Source organism: Engraulis encrasicolus, chromosome 1, assembly GCF_034702125.1.
Source record: "Engraulis encrasicolus isolate BLACKSEA-1 chromosome 1, IST_EnEncr_1.0, whole genome shotgun sequence".
NCBI classification, from domain to species: domain Eukaryota; kingdom Metazoa; phylum Chordata; class Actinopteri; order Clupeiformes; family Engraulidae; genus Engraulis; species Engraulis encrasicolus.
Window position 1 is genome coordinate 32,502,827 of NC_085857.1, and position 16,593 is coordinate 32,519,419.

Here is a 16,593-nt window from a genome sequence, read left to right on the forward strand (position 1 = left end):
GCAGTGTTGGGCAAGTTCAAAACAGTAATGCATTACTGATTACATGTTTCTGTCTTTTCAAAATAAGCCCTTACACTACAATATTACTATAGGCCTATTTAAAATGTAAGACATTACACAACTTTTGCATTACTTTAGTTACTGTCGCCTAAAGAACTGTAGTCCTAAATATGGATCTAGCAATTTATTACAGTGTAAATCAAGCTCATGGGTCATGACTTTTTCCAGGAGGTGTTTTTGGCAGCATGCAGAATAAAAACTACTAAGTTCAGGAATATCTTCTTTCTGACTAATCACACTGAATACCACAAAAATCCAGGATATTGTAATGCATTGTAACTTAAGTTATTTAGCATTGTAACTAAGTAAATATTAGCCTACCTTAATGCATTACAGCCAAAAGTAATGCATTGCAATATTTAATTACTTTTGTAATGCAAAAGTAACAAAAAATCACTGCAACAAAAAAATCGCTGCAATCCGGTGTTAGAGAATAGAGAACACACAGACAGCACTCGTTGCATGAGCACCACAACTCACAAACTGTAATAGCTCCCGTCTCCCGTCCACCTCGCAAAGTCCACCTCTATTTGACTTCCCGACCCACCTTATCCTTCCTTCCTCCTCGCCTGTTCCCAAGAGAGACTAATAGGCCTACATTCCAACAACTCAGAACTCCAAACGTCCGTAATTCACAAATGCATTGCCACTGTCTGAACTTGACAACATTTGGAAATAGTCAATTAAATGTGTTATAAATGACCCTTCAATCACTCTTGCGCACCGCTCAACAGGGGAGCGCCCCGCATCTCGTAAATAACGGACACAGCAGCCAATTTTAAAACAACGGTGAGTACCACTCTAGCCCCTTTTCTGAATTGTCTGATTTAGAGTCAATTGTCAAAACAGTGCATTTGTCATTTAAGGGTAAATGTCAAACTCTGTCTCTCTCATTTCCCTCAATTTCCCCTCCCTTCACTTCTGTGTATCAGCACTTCCTGAAATGATATATTTGTGTGTCTGTTTCATGTTGCATAACACATCTCAAGGAAGAAAATGGTCAGATTGTTTATCAGAAATGCCACCTGCTCCCACCCCCCTCAGTAGGCCTCAAATAAAAGTTGTCATAGTAGCCGAACAAAGCAGAAGTAGGCTACCCTCATGTCTGCTGCTGGTTAAACACACGCAGATACACACATGCTCCACTTGGTGGTGTGCGCTTGTTCATCAATAACTTAGTGTTTGCATCAAAGGAGGCTGAAATAATAATTGTAGACTTACCTGATTGTAGAATGACTGTAGTAGAAAGGTGAAATTGAATGATTAACTCAAGGACAGATGTGAAATTAACACATTTACAGAAATGGTGGAATGTTGCTATTCAGTATGTAGCCCACTACATAGCCTACTGGTCTACAGTTACAGACACTTCACTCACTCGATTAATGCCTGCTGTTCACCTAGAGGGCGCTGTCGTGAGAGCACAGTCAATTCATTCTGAATGGAGTCTGCCCTCACCCGTTGGCGCCCCTAGAGTGCAGTACCACCCAGAAATGCGGTGAGTGAAGGGTCTGTACTGTAAACCTTCGGTGGTGCAGGTTGTAGCCGTTTGTAAACCAACAGCACTAGCAAAATTCTCTATGCTTTGTTTTACATGTCAACAACCCTGCAACTCTGCGAAATGAAGTATTGAGTATTTGAGCGTGGTAAATGGGTGGAAAGTAGAGATTCATAACGATGGATAAATGATGCCCTGGTGAACCACAACAGAAGCTAAATTTCACCTAGCTCTGGAATTCTGACTAGCGCTCAGACTTCGGAATGTAGGGGACCTATAGAGGCGAGTTATGTCACAAAAGTTAGGGCTCATCATCACGTTCTAACACAACGCAAGTCATTTCACACCGGATGGCACCTTTAACTTTCCTTGAGGGACAAGTAAAAAAAACATGTTCCGTTCCGACCTCCCACAACATCCCTTGTCATCCCTGTGACTCGAACACACACACACACACACACACACACACACACACACACACACACACACACACACACACACACACACACACACACACACACACACACACACTGAAGAAGTGTTCTCTCTGCAAAGGTGTCATGTACTGTACCAATGAGTAACCAACACAGAGTGTGTGTGTGTGTGTGCTTGTGCGTGTGTGTGTGCTTGTGCGTGTGTGTGTGTGTGTGTGTGTGCGTGTTTAGGGTGAGACTCCGGTGGACAGTCTTCGTCAGTGGTACAGGACATACAGCAGCTTGTTTCAGGTGTTGAGGAGTTTGTAGTTGGTGATACCTCTCTCTTCGTTACCCCCCCCTCTCTCTCTTCCCGCTTCATCCTCCTCTAGTTGGCACTGCCCAAGTCATCCCTAGGCTCCATGTTCCGCTGTTGTACAGTCAGCTTTTTGATAGTGAGAACTCTGAGCCACTCTTGTCTTCCACCCAGCGCTCTCCTCTCCCCCAGGGCCACTGCTAAGGTTTAAGAAGAAATGAGAAACAAACTAGATTGCATTCTCGCAGAAAATGCTGGAAGCAGGCATGCCTTTCGAGCCAGAGCAAGGGGTATGGACACAAAAAACATTTATTGAAATCTCCGAGCCGAGCCGGTTGTTTTAAGTGTTTGAAGTGGTTGAAAGGCCTAGGAGGAGGTACGTTTTAGTTTTACAGACCTGCACAAGATCAAGCAAGCAAGTTTAAACAGAACTTAGAGATTACTATAAGCGTGGCAAGCCCGCTGAATAAGAATGGCCATCACTGCTGTATGTGAGCTTAGCAACCCCTGCCTTCCGCCCAGCGCTCTCCTCTCCCCCACCCCATCCCAGAAGCCCAGTGGGGTGCCAAACCCCGCCCAGCTTACAGCAAAGGCAGCCACAGAGGGGCAGAGGACGCCATTTTGTTGGGGGTTCTTTTCTCATTCTTATTAGTAGAATGTTTTGAGGTGGTTCAGGTTCCACTTTTACATTATGTTTTTAATTCCGTTCAACGTCTCCTCAACCGGCCCCTCTTTCTTAGCCTCTACTTCCTCTGAGTCCTTGAACAGGGGTGCACAGCACTTATTCACATTAAAGACTTAAAAACACAAATGTACTTCACACTCACATTCACACCCCACCCTCACAATATCACAAGAACACCCTCCCAGGGAGGCGTGCAAGATGTATGGTTAGTAACCATCAGCCATTTGCTGTTGCAAGCCATGAAGAGCCTCACATCCTGGTCACAAAGAAATGTGTGAAACCAAAAGCATCTGACAAGCATAATGTTCACTGTCATTGACCCCAATCTTTCTGGTCACTAGTCAAAGTTGCCGTTACACGTACACAGACAGCTCTTCGACAGGAGGTAGGAGGATAACCAATTCTTAGCTGTCAGAATTGCATGATAGAAGGTACTGACTTGGTTACAGTAATAATGACACATAATATGGTTTAATTTGTTGCATATTTGCTGTTTCCATGCATTTGTAAGGACTCAGATTTTTGTTGTTATTGTGACATATGCTTATATGACAGACGTTACTGTCTTGATTAAATTGATTTCTGTTGATGATTGATTCATGCTCATGATTGATTCATGTTAATGATTTACAGTAGTTGCATATTTGTTTCCATGCATTTGTAAGGATTCAGGTTTTTGTTGTTATTGGGTTATATGCTTCTGCTCTTAGCTGTCTCTGTGATACTGGGAAACAAACTGATACTGCTGCCATGAACACCTAGACGTAAAGGAGAATTCCTGTAATTTTTAACATGCAGTTGTATTGGACACGCCACCCTTGACTTGCCAGTGCCTGATGACGCAGCTTTTTTTGGTTAATTGGTTTGGTATATTTTGGTGTGCTGACCAATACATGGTTTTCTAATGTTTATAGGCTATATTGACCTTGATTGGTGGTGCTTTTGTTCACTGGCATTGCCATGTCTTTGCACTGTGAATATAGTTGTACAATTATAATTATTGATGAAAGCCTATATTGGAAGAATTTGAACAGGCACATTCAGGGTTGGCTAATTGCAGTGCTTTCCACTGTCAAATTAAGCACAGACCCTAGACTAAAAGACAAATTAGCCAGACAATCAGATTTTTCCTGAAGTGGAAATTTTATTCAGAACCTGTTCAGATAAAGGCCTTATAATTTTGTAAACTTCACCTTCAACCAGTTGGAAGTTTTAAAGTAAATTAATGAACCCTGGTGCAATTTTATTTAATTAGCTTATATTCAAAATAACATAGCCTATTTAAATAAACACGAGTGCATTATAGGCCTAACTTTAATTTCAACTTAATATGAAATGCAGCGTGCAGTTTGGCCTATCTGTGTGGTCTGGTCTTTGGCCTTTTTAAAGATCAACTAGGCCAGCAACATGTTGCCCTCGTCTCACTGTGGTTTGAGGTTCTCTTTTTGTGCGCTGACCAATACATGGTTTTCATGTTAATAGGCCATTCACCTTGATTGGTGGTGCTTTTGTTCACTGGCATTGCCATGTCTTTGCATTGGGCATGGATGTACAATAAACATAGACACTTAAATTGCAAACGTTGCAGCGTTTTCCTCCTACTATATATCTTCACTGAATGGTCAATAAATCTCTTTTTGGCTCTGAAACTTAAATTATATATAGTATATACATTTTTCCACAACCTAACATATGGCCATCTAAATTCTGATGCGCCCAGTGTCACATGCATGCGCTATCTGCATTTGTTTCCCCATTCACTTTGCATTAGATTATGTCACTATGTATATTATTTTTGTTTCTGTAGCCTACACATCAAAGAGAACATTTTGAGGTTGGCAACCTCACCCATTCAGATGTTAGGCCTACTGCACAAACAAAAAGTCTGAGATCTTGGCTACTAAAGTATAGAGGGGGCTTGCCATGTCTGGGAAGCCCTGGGAAGTCTTGATTGTATATTGGACCATTGTCGTGATCTAACACAATTTGCTGCTTTTGTGGCAGCAGCCGAGAATATTTGACAGTTACTGTGTTCTATGTAATGTTTTATTTCATTAGATAGGGGCCATGGATATTGAACATTTGTAGGCTATATCAAGATACAACATGTAAATATGCCAGAATTTAAATAATAAGAAAGCAAAAAAACAAAACAAAAAATCTTTTCTATTTTCTCAGTTTCGCCCGGCCTATTGTGGCCTGTTTTCTTGTGGATAATCACATTTTTCTCAACAAATTTTCTCCCATGGGAGACCATGCCCCCAGACCCCCCTAGTAAGACTCTTATACAACACTATCCCCCAAAAACGCCACTGCACACCACACATGTGCGCGCACCGCTGCAGCACACGCGCCACTCCGTGCCACCGCGCCACGCCGCACCTTTCTCACCTTTTTCACCCCTGACCCGTTTCCATGCCTGGCCATCTTTTATTGGACTGGCGCTTTAATATTCAAGTACTGTGAACATTCTAATCTTGTGTGAACATTCTATCAAATTCTGCCATTTAGACTGTTGAGGTTGTTTTAAGTTCATTGATGCTGTGTGTAAGCTGCACAGCACAGGAACAAAGGCATGGGATAGCCCATCACATTACTGATATTTTTAAAAACCTAAAACTCTAAAATCTGTTTCAGACAGAAGACATTTACTAAAAATCAGCGTTGTGGCTGACTACAGTAAAAAGTAATTTCTTATGGAGAACCTAGGCTTGACATTGGCACCATCCAACCGGTGTGTCAAATCATAGTAGTTGCATCAATTGTTTGTATGCAAGAATATTCCAAAGTCAAAAGAAACTGGCAACAAAACTCTGGCTAGCAGAAAGATTTAACGGCCAGTGGCTCGGTAAATCCACTAGCCACAGTGGTCGGTGAGCAAAAAAAGTCAATGTCAAGTCCTGTGGAGAACCCATTTATTCCAAGTACACTCATTTTGGCTGTAAGACAGAGAGACTATTGATTTATTAATTTCTGAGATAACGATGTGAGTTTACATTGCATTACATTCCGAATAAACGTTTGGGGGATCAGAAAGCATTTCGACAGAGGATGCACGTGCTGGGCTTGCGAAATTCGACAAGGGTGTGGTTGCCAAGTTCCATCAGATTCCTACTAGCGGGACAGCTGGTGATTTTTAGTCACAACTTAGTTACCCAAGCCCGGGTCAAAACCTTTGAACGTATAAAGAATATAGAATGGATAAGAACGCTTTTTTCGCAGGAAAATGTATTGGCAACGGTGTAGTACAGGGGCGTAGCCTGGGAACACTGTGAGCATGGACAGTGGGTGCAACGCCATGATGGATAAAAATTGTTGGTGTGTTCCAATACTTGTACTGTCTGCCCTTTCCGCACTGTGTTTAGGTACGCAGGGTGTTCCATTTCTAACCGCGACGGTAAAGTGTAGGCCTACTGTAAATTAACCGGATAACGCCCCCAAAATGGCCATTTTATGAAGTGTGGAGTTACTGTACACTTTTCGCACTCAACGGCCACCATGTTTGTTACGTAGTTGAGTGTCAGATCTGTCAAACGGCTGAATCTCTGTGATAACAGCATAGTTTTGATTCCAAAGACAATCGCCATGTGTATTAGAGGCAGGGGTAACTTTAAAAAGTGTCAGCATAACGAACAGTGCCTTCCGTGATGAATTGCATATTGGCGGTTGGTAAACTCGGATGACACGCGACCAACCGTCATTTCCGTTAAGTGTATCAGACAGAACGGGAATCGGAATGTACTCGCCTCGTGAATCGTGGAGGGTGGAAAGGGTACTTCACTGCACTCAAACAAGGTACACAGTACAGAGGGCGAATAATGGAACATACCATGTGACACTGGAAACTTTGCAATTTGAATTGCATTGTGGGCGGAGCGGCTGCTGCAAGTTCCGGCCCGCTCAAATTGGGATGTCCGCTGTCAATGTTCACTTTGTGGTTAAATTAATTACAGCTGTCTGTCAGCGTTAATTGCATGGGTTAATTAAGGACATCTGACACAAATTCACGTTGTCCTATGACCTGTTCAACACTCCAGCCCTGGCGGTAGTGGCATAGCACTTAACCATGCTGCCAGTGCTACCCGCAGAAGAAGAAAGGGACTCCCCTTGCGACCATGCCATACTATGCTCTTATGACGCCAGTAAGCAGTCTTCTCTAGATCGTCTTTGGAAGTACCCACTTGAATAGTGGGCGTACCCTCTTCTCTAACACTTAGTTGCTGTATTACTAATTTATTACAACTCAATTCAGCCTTAAAGTCACATTATCATATTATCTGTGAAATTAATTGCGTGTCGCTGTGTATGTCCAAATTGTGCGTCCGACGGACAAATATCTGTCCTGAATTATCAAAATTATCCTGGAAATGTCTTGGGAAATGATTTTTGAAAAAGAGTGGGAACCCTGCAATTGTGTTAGGTGCCATGGCTCTTCTGGCCACTAGGGGTCGCTGTGGGACACCTGTCCTTTCCCTTTGTTTTGATTGTGCGTTTGTTTTCGTTTGACATGTGCCTTATTTTCTGTTATGTGATCCTGCCCTGCCTTCTCATTTAGCTTTCCCTCCATTTGTGTTCCACTACCACCTGTTGCCATTTGTGTTTGTCATGTGAACAATTAGTCTGGTTATTTAAGCCCTGTTTTTTGGTTGTTTGTCACAGAGTCTTTGTCTCGCGTACACTTTGCTGGTGAGCTATCTTGAACTTTTCCTCTTGAACTTTCTGAGGCTTTTTGCTTTTTGGATTTTGATGCTCTTACTTTTTGAACTGTTGAATTTTTGAAGAGCTTTTTGTGTTTATCAAGTTTTTTAGCCAGTTTTGCTATTTGTTGCTAATCCTGGATTTTTTGTTTCATTTTCATGCTGAATGCCTCTGACCTGAACCTTCTGAGTTTTGTGAATCTTCTGAGCTTTGGAAAAAATAAAAAGAGAACTTCATTTTTCGTTTGGAACTTCTGATTTTTGGAACCTCTCCACTTGGGTGTTTTTCAAGCCATCTGAACTGTAGCATAACGGTAGCAGACCAGCCTGCCAAGCCAGCGACCAGGGTTCAATTCCCGAGTCGACTCCATCATGACCGACCCAGCAGAGAATCTTCAGCCCTGCCACCTTTCGTACTTCCAGAAGTTGATAGCAACTCTCAACAGCTTTGGATCTACTATGGACACACATGGCCAAGCATTAATCAACCAGCAACACGCTTTGACACGACATGAAGAAATGCTACAACAAATTGCCATGGCCCTTCAGGGCCTGAGCACAGCTCCTCTGCAAGCTCTTCCAGTCCAGCCTGTTGCAGTTCCTCCAACCCAGCCTCCTGTGGACCCTCCTGCCATTCCCGCTGTTCACCCTGCCTCGGACCCACATCGGCAACCTCGCCTCCCAGCACCACAGCGATATGATGACAAACAGGGTAAGTGCCGGGATTTCCTCACGCAATGTCAGCTCACATACAAACTGCAGCCAGCCACCTATACCAATGATCGAGCCAGGATTGCCTATGTGATGACACTACTTGTGGACAAAGCCCGATCCTGGGCGACCTCTGTCTGGCAGCGGCAGGGTCCAGAATGCTCAGACTTCAACATATTCATAGAAGACATGATTAGAGTGTTTGACCAATCAGTTGCTAGTGAAGATGCAGCCAAGAAGCTAATGTCCATCCAGCAGGGTAAGACTAGTGTAGCCGATTATGCCATCGCCTTCCGAACACTGTCTGCTGTAAGTGGATGGAACGAGCCAGCATTGGTGTCTGCCTTCCACCATGGTCTGTCAGACCCAGTTAAAGATGGACTAGCATCTGTGGATTGTCCCTCCAACCTGGAGTCCCTGATCACACATGCCATACGTCTGGACAACCGCCTCAGTGAACGTCACCGTGATGCAGCCCGAAGAACACCTGATGCTCCTCCTGGTCCTCCATGGCCCTCCACTCCAGCCATCCCAGAAACCACTGAGCCCATGCAAATTGGACGAACACGGCTGTCTGCAGCTGAGAAGGAACGCTGGAGAAGAGAAAGGTGCTGTCTATACTGCAGCAAAAAGGGACACTTCCGACACACCTGCCCTGAGCTCTCGGGAAAAGAGCTCTCCCGTCCAGCCGAGGGAGGGTTGTGACGGGAGCCACCTTGTCTCCCGAGTTCCCTGGCCAAGGAGTCTTTCTTCCCATTACCATTTCTTGGGGTGAAGGCACTCACACCTGTCAAGCCCTTGTTGACTCTGGAGCTGCAGGGAATTTTATTGACTCTAACTTTGCCCTCAAGCTCAAAATTCCTCTTGTTCCCCTCAAGCTGCCCCTCTCTGTGTCTGCTCTGGATGGCCAGCCCCTGGGAAACGGCAAAGTCAGTCATGCAACCTCTCCTATTCGTCTCCAGTTTGAAGCCCACCAAGAAGATATCTCATTGCATCTCATTCACTCCCCTGAGTTTCCTGTGGTCCTTGGCACCCCCTGGCTTACCCGTCACAACCCACACATCGATTGGATAACTGGCAAAGTCTTGGAATGGGGTCCTACCTGCCATGCCATTTGCCTGTTTTCAAATCCTCCAGTGTCGCCTACCGAGTCTCTGGATCCCACCGAGTTGTCCCAAGTTCCCTCTGAGTACTGGGATTTGAAAGAGGTCTTCAGCAAGAAAAGCTCTTCCTCCTCATAGGCACTACGATTGTGCCATCGACCTAGCCTAGCGAGCCAGACCCGTACAGCAAAAAGCTGTACAGGGGTCTAGGGGAGCTGGGAGAGAGTGTGGTCGGGATAAACGGTTGTCTTGGCACTCAACGTCACGCAATAGGATGGTGGAACAACCAATCCCCACACACTTCTGTGTAACGTCACAGCTGTCTTTCACAACGTACACGCGACACGCCCCTTTGTAGGTGAAGCGACAACTCCGAGCTGTCGTAGCAGTGAATGCGTGTGATCACCACAGCCACAAACAAGTTTCCTAATAAATCGTGTTTTCACTTACACAGTTCAAAAATGCCTCGTTTTCAACCACACGGCCCTCCTTGATCAACCAGCGAAATGTTGAGCAATTTGGGGCTTGTTAAATGGTTATATTTATGATTGTTGTCAACATGGCATGTTCGGTGTTAGCTAGCTAGCTGTATACCCACAACTAATACACGGCTGGATACCTAGCTCTGTGTAATTGACGACAGGTTGGCTAGCCGCTAGCTCGGTAGACTAGGTGTCATTCCCATCTATTTAGTAAGCTATTCAAAGACTTTAAAAGCTCCCAAATGTCTCGTTTTTAATGACATGGATCTTATTAGAATTTGGGGCAGGCATATAATACAAGGCTGGATACCTAGCTCTGTGTTATTTACGACAGGTTAGCTAGCCACTAGCTTGGTAGACTAGGTGTCATTCCCATCTATTTAGTAAGCTACTCAAAGACTTTCAAAAATCCCAAATGTCTCGTTTTTAATAGCATGTGTCTTATTAGAAATTGGGGCAGCAATTTCATTCTACACCTACAGTAGTGGTCTGATAATAGCGTGTGACTATCTGGTTCTGTAAAATGCTCAACTTAACTTACCGAGCTAGTTTAAAACATCAAATGATCAAATGGTAATGTGTTGTGGTCTATTTGTGTCCGATAAGTTCATGGTGTATTATTACATTAACCCTATTCAGACTGGGCTTTTTTGGCATTCCTGGGCCTGGGGGGGGGCTCTTTTGACCCCCCCCCTCATAACTCATGAACGGAATAAGGTATGACCACCAAACTTTGGGGAGATGATCTACATATGGACATGTATGAATGACATTGTGTCATTATCTGGTATTATGACGTCATTATGACATCATCTGTTTATAATACCCAAAATCTCGCCATAATGTATTTTCCATGAAATGTAGGTAATGCACTTAAATTTTAATGATTATATGCTTCAGACCACTTTAATGTTCACAAAGCTGTCTGATGCTAATGGAAATAGCAAAAAAATATGAAAAAGGAACAATAATGAGACTTAGATCAGTGATTTTCGGTCAGACATACCTGTCAGAAAACCGTTGCCATGGCAACGGCAAAAATGATAAACATAATGTTTTGGTACTAAACTGTAGCCAACTAAATGTTAGGAAAAGTCACCAAGTTTCGTAGTCATAGCTTAAGTCGTTAAGGAATTATACTACATCAAAGTTGGTGCGGGCACTTTTAGCCCCCCCCCCAGTCTGGATAGGGTTAATCCATGTCAGCCACGAAATGTATTATCATCCAGGCTTTTTAAATTAATTAAACACTTTCGTGCTGTACGTAGCACGGAGGCCACCATGTTTCTTCTTAGAAGAAAGTTTCCTGTTTACTAGGTAGCCCGGCCCCCCTCGCGATTTGATTGGCCCTGTCATCGGATAACTTTCAGCCTCGCAAAACGACCGGGGTCCGCTAGACTGCCCCCGGGAGTCTGCCTAGGGACGTCTAGATTTCTAGGCTACCATCAACCTACTTCCAGGCACGTCTCCTTCTCGGGGACGACTCTTCTCCCTCTCTGCCAGAGCACAAGGCTATGGAGGAATATATCAAGGATGCTCTGGCGTCAGGATTCATCAGGCCGTCTACATCACCTGCTGGCGCTGGCTTCTTTTTTGTTGGCAAGAAGGATGGTGGGCACTACGAATACCAGGTCATGCCTTTTGGATTAACCAACGCCCCAGCTGTCTTTCAGGCCCTCATAAATGATGTGCTCAGGGACATGATCAACCGTTTTGTTTTTGTCTATTTGGACGACATTTTAATATTTTCAAAGTCCTTGCAAGAGCATCAACACCACGTGTGAACAGTCCTACCAAGGCTGCTGAAAAAACACCTTTACGTGAAAGCTCAAAAATGTGAGTTCCATGTCTCTGAGGCCTCTTTCCTGGGCGTCATCCTAAGACATGGCCAGGTCCAGATGGATCCCAGCAAAACAAGTGCTGTGCGGGATTGGCCAACACCAACATCCCTGAAAGGAGTTCACCAGTTCCTTGGCTTTGCAAACTTTTACCGCAAATTAATTCTGAACTTCAGCTCAGTGGACATACAAGGCTGACCAAGCATTCCAGGATCTCAAGCATCGCTTTTCCTCTGCCCCTGTGCTGGTCCTCCCTGATCCATTCTAGCCTTTTATTGTGGAAGTGGACGCATCCAATGTCGGAGTCGCGCTGTCCTCTCCCAACGATCCAACGGGAAACTGCATCCTTGTTCGTTCTTCTCTCGTCGCCTCAGTCCTACCGATCCCGTTATGACGTTGGAGATCTTGAGCTGCTGGCAGCGAAAATGGCATTGGATGAATGGAGGCACTGGCTGGAGGGAGCGCAGCACCCGTTTCTTGTGTGGACGGACCACAAGAACCTTGAATATCTCCAGCAAGCCAAACGTCTGAAGCCTCACCAGGCCCGTTGGGTGTTGTTCTTCAGCCGGTTTGATTTTACACTCTCCTATCGTCCAGGCTCGAAGAACACCAAGCCAGATGCATTGTCCAGGCAGTTCTCCACACATGACAACGATGTAGAGGTCAGCACTGTTGTCCCAGCCTCCCGCATAGTTGCCCTGGTTTGGTGGGTCATTGAGACTACTGTCAAGCGGGCCCAACGTCAAGAACCAGATCCTGGAACTGGCCCTCCAGGTCTCCTGTTCGTCCCCAGCCAGGTACGGGCCAAGGTCCTCCAGTGGGGCCACTCGTCCAGCCTCACTGCACACCCGGGGTCCCTGAGGACCTTCGAGTTCCTCAACAGACGGTTCTGGTGGCCCGACATGGAGAAGGATGTTAAAGCCTTCGCGATGGCCTGTCAAGTGTGCACCCAGAGAATCCCCGCCAGCGTCCTCAAAGCCTGCTCCGCCCACTGCCCATCCCGAGACAGCCGTGGTCCCATGTGTCTGCAGACTTCGTCACCGGCCTCCCGAGTTCTGAAGGTAACACCGTTATTTTTGTAGTAGTTGACAGGTTCTCTAAGGCCTGTCGCTTTATTCCATTACCTAAACTTCCCTCTGCTTTTGAGACTGCAACACTGATATTTGCCCATGTTTTCCGAGTCTTCGGACTCCCGCAGGACATTGTATCGGACCGTGGGCCGCAGTTCATATCTCGGGTGTGGCGGGCGTTCTGCAGACTCCTGGGTGCCACGCACAGCCTCACCTCGGGCTTCCATCCACAGTCCAACGGGCAGACGGAGAGGCTTAACCAGGACATGGAGGCCACCCTGAGGAGTCTGGCGAGGGACAACCCAGCGTCCTGGTGTTCCTGGCTGCCATGGGCGGAGTACGCCCACAACACCCTTCAGTCTTCAGCGACTGGCATGTCTCCGTTCCAGTGTCAATTCGGGTTCCAGCCTCCTCTGTTTCCAGAGCAGGAGGTTGACGCTGGGGTCCCCTCGGTCCAACACCACATGAGGCGCTGTCGGAGGGTGTGGCGGAACACACGCAAGGCGCTGCTGCGGAGCTCCAGTTGCCCCAGTCCCTTAGAATTCATCCCACATTCCATGTCTCCCTGCTGCGCCCTGTCTAGGGCTGCGTACCGAATTTCGGTCCGGTCCTGGCACCGACCGAAAAGCCACATAGTATCGAATATCAAAACAAAACAAAAAAATCGGTGCCCTATTTCGATACCTGTTGTGCGTTTCAACAGTCCCTGTGTCAATAGTAAATCTGTGAACCAATAGCCATGTAGTAAGGTGAAATTGTCATTTGTGATTGGCTTCGAAGGGCCTGGGTGGGCGGGATGAGCACTAGACATTTCATTCATTCAAAAAGTACTAGCGTTTGTTTACTCGAACAGCTGACAGTTGGTGAGGATACGTTGTAGGCTAACGTTGCAGTTGTAGTTGTAGTTTAGTTGTAGCTAGTTGCAGCCCTGATAGACATGCTGAGATCTTAAGTGTGGTTAAACTTTGCTCGTGTGGACGCAAATAGAGCCAGGTGCTCTATTTGTGACAAAGTTGTCCCTGCGAAAGACGGCAACACGATTTGGCGAAACATTAACGCACCTAATCAATGTAGGCTAAGAGCCGAAAGCTGCGCTGAAATTTACAAGCCATGGACGAATGGACATTAAAAATATGATTGTTTGAAATGAATTTGTATTTGTTAATAAGTGTTTCTTGAACTTAATAGAAGATTAGGCCTATGCGCTGCTGCCCTGTCTGTCTCTTCAGGCAGTGCCTGGAGCGGGCGCGGCTCAATCAGTAGAGTCCTGTTCAGTTGACGTTGAGGCTGTGTTGTGCTGAGGTGTTAATTTTGAAACATGTTCAACAACCCTTTTGTCCAACGAAGACGTGTGTGTTTGTGCAGTCATGATAATAGTGGTACCGTCGCGCCAATCTTCCTCTGATGCTGTCGTTTTAAACCTCCTTGAGTGTGCACTCTCCTCTACACTTACGCTCGGCTACTGTAGTTTTGATAAAAATCTATGTGTGGGCGATCGCTAAGGGGTTTAAAGTGCGGAGATTTGAAACTTGTTCCCGTGGAGGGCAACGCTAAAAGACCCACTCGACATCCCTTCCATGCGATGCTTTAAGACAGCGTTAAGATAGCGTCTCCCAGACATCCCAAGTTCCAAAGACCTTTACAGGGAGCTGCTTATCAACCCCGGACACCCCGACCAACACATTTGCAAATTAGTGTTACATTGTTTGTCAATGCCCTTTCTGTCGTCCAGTCTGTATATAACTGCCTGCTTTTTTACCCAGGACTTTTGCAGGGCGCCCTACGAAGTGCACGTAATCTAAGTATCCCACGCATTACGCACGAGTCATTATCTTCCTCTTCCCGTATTGGCAATTGAAAAAACGCGAACTTGCATAGTCTAAAATCAGGAATGCTTTATCTGACTCGCGGGAATCGGAGAGCCACTATCAAATATCAGGGAGACTTATTGAACTTTCATTGGGATGTCTGGTTCTTCCCAATCAGCAGGTTATGTGTGAGTCAAGCGGTCAGGTGAAGGAGAGCGTGTAGCTACGTGAATTCAAAAGCAAATAATACGCAGCAGCTTCTAGAGAGAGAGAGAGAGAGAGAGAGCGCAACCTGCACCTGGAAGTGTGTGTGTGTCTAATGCTCTTTTGCTCTATTATGTTGAAATTACTAAATAGGCCTAATTTACATGGCTGATTTGGGTTTTGGTGGAAAATTAGTAACAACGTGAATATTTGCTGCAATAGGCTATCTAGTAATAATTTGTGAAATAACAATAGCCCTAGTAACCTAGGTTTGCCTAGAGATTATGACAATAGTAGGATATATAGCAATTGAAGTAGGCTACTCATTGATTGCTGAGCTAACTGTCATCCAACTTTACTCCTGCCTACTTACTCAACACCTAGGCTACTTAGAAATCATCTTCTATATTTCATTTGAACTGAAGATATATATTGAGTAATCTGTAATAACATTCTTTAAGATGACTGAAATGCACTCACCGTATGCACAATACTACTTGTGAAAATTTAGAATTTGGTGATCTTATGGGTTCTTCATAATGAAGATTAACTTCAAAACAACAGGTATCGAAAAACGGTATCGAAATGTACTGGTATCGAAATGTACTGGTATCGAAACCAAGGTATTGAACTTGGCACCGTATCGAGAGAAAAAAAACGATTCTCAGCCCTAGCCCTGTCCTGTACTCACCTCATGCCCCGGTCCCCAAAGCCCCCCCCCCCCCCCCCCCCCCCCGCATCGTTGATGGTGGGCCTGTGTTCACAGTCCGGCGGCTCCTCGATTCCCGCCGTGTCCGAGGCGGCCTGCAGTACTTGGTCGGTTGGGAGGGCTACGGCCCGGAGGAGCGGTCCTGGATTCGTAGAGGGGGGGGGGGGGTGTCCTGTTAAGTGCCATGGCTCTTCTGGCCACTAGGGATCGCTGTGGGACACCTGTCATTTCCCTTTGTTTTGATTGTGCGTTTGTTTTCGTTTGACATGTGCCTTATTTTCTGTTATGTGATCCTGCCCCGCCTTCTAATTTAGTTTTCGATCATTTTTGTTCCACTACCACATGTTACCATTTGTGTTTGTCATGTGAACAATTAGTCTGGTTAAGTCCACTTTGCTGGTGAGCTATCTTGAACTTTTCCTCTCGAACCTTCTGAGACTTTTTGCTTTTTGGATTTAGATGCTCTTACTTTTTGAACTGTTGAATTTTTGAAGAGGTTTTTTTTGTTTATCAAGCATTTTTGCCAATTTTGCTATTTTTTGCTAATCCTGGATTTTTTGTTTCTTTTCCATGCTGAATGCCTCTGACCTGAACCTTCTGAGTTTTTGTGGATCTTCTGAGCTTTGGAAAAAATAAAAAGAGAACTTCATTTTTCGTTTGGAACTCCTGATGTTTGGAACCTCTCCACTTGGGTCTTTTTTTAAGCCATCTGAACTGTAGCACACCAGCCTGCCAAGCCAGTGACCTGGGTTCAATTCCCGAGTTGACTCAAGTGGCATGTTGAAATTGACTGAAGTTATCCTTTAATGCTGCTTCAAGAACGACTTACTGTCACACTTCAAGGCATTTGTCATGAGGATTGCATGCAGGAGTGTAGTGGGCCTGGTATGTCACCATCCACCTACTTCTTCTCCTGACGTGAGATCAAGTTACATGTGAAATTTTCCAAACTTTATTCTTATAGGTGAAGAGCCATGTGTTGTGGAGGTGTGTATTTGC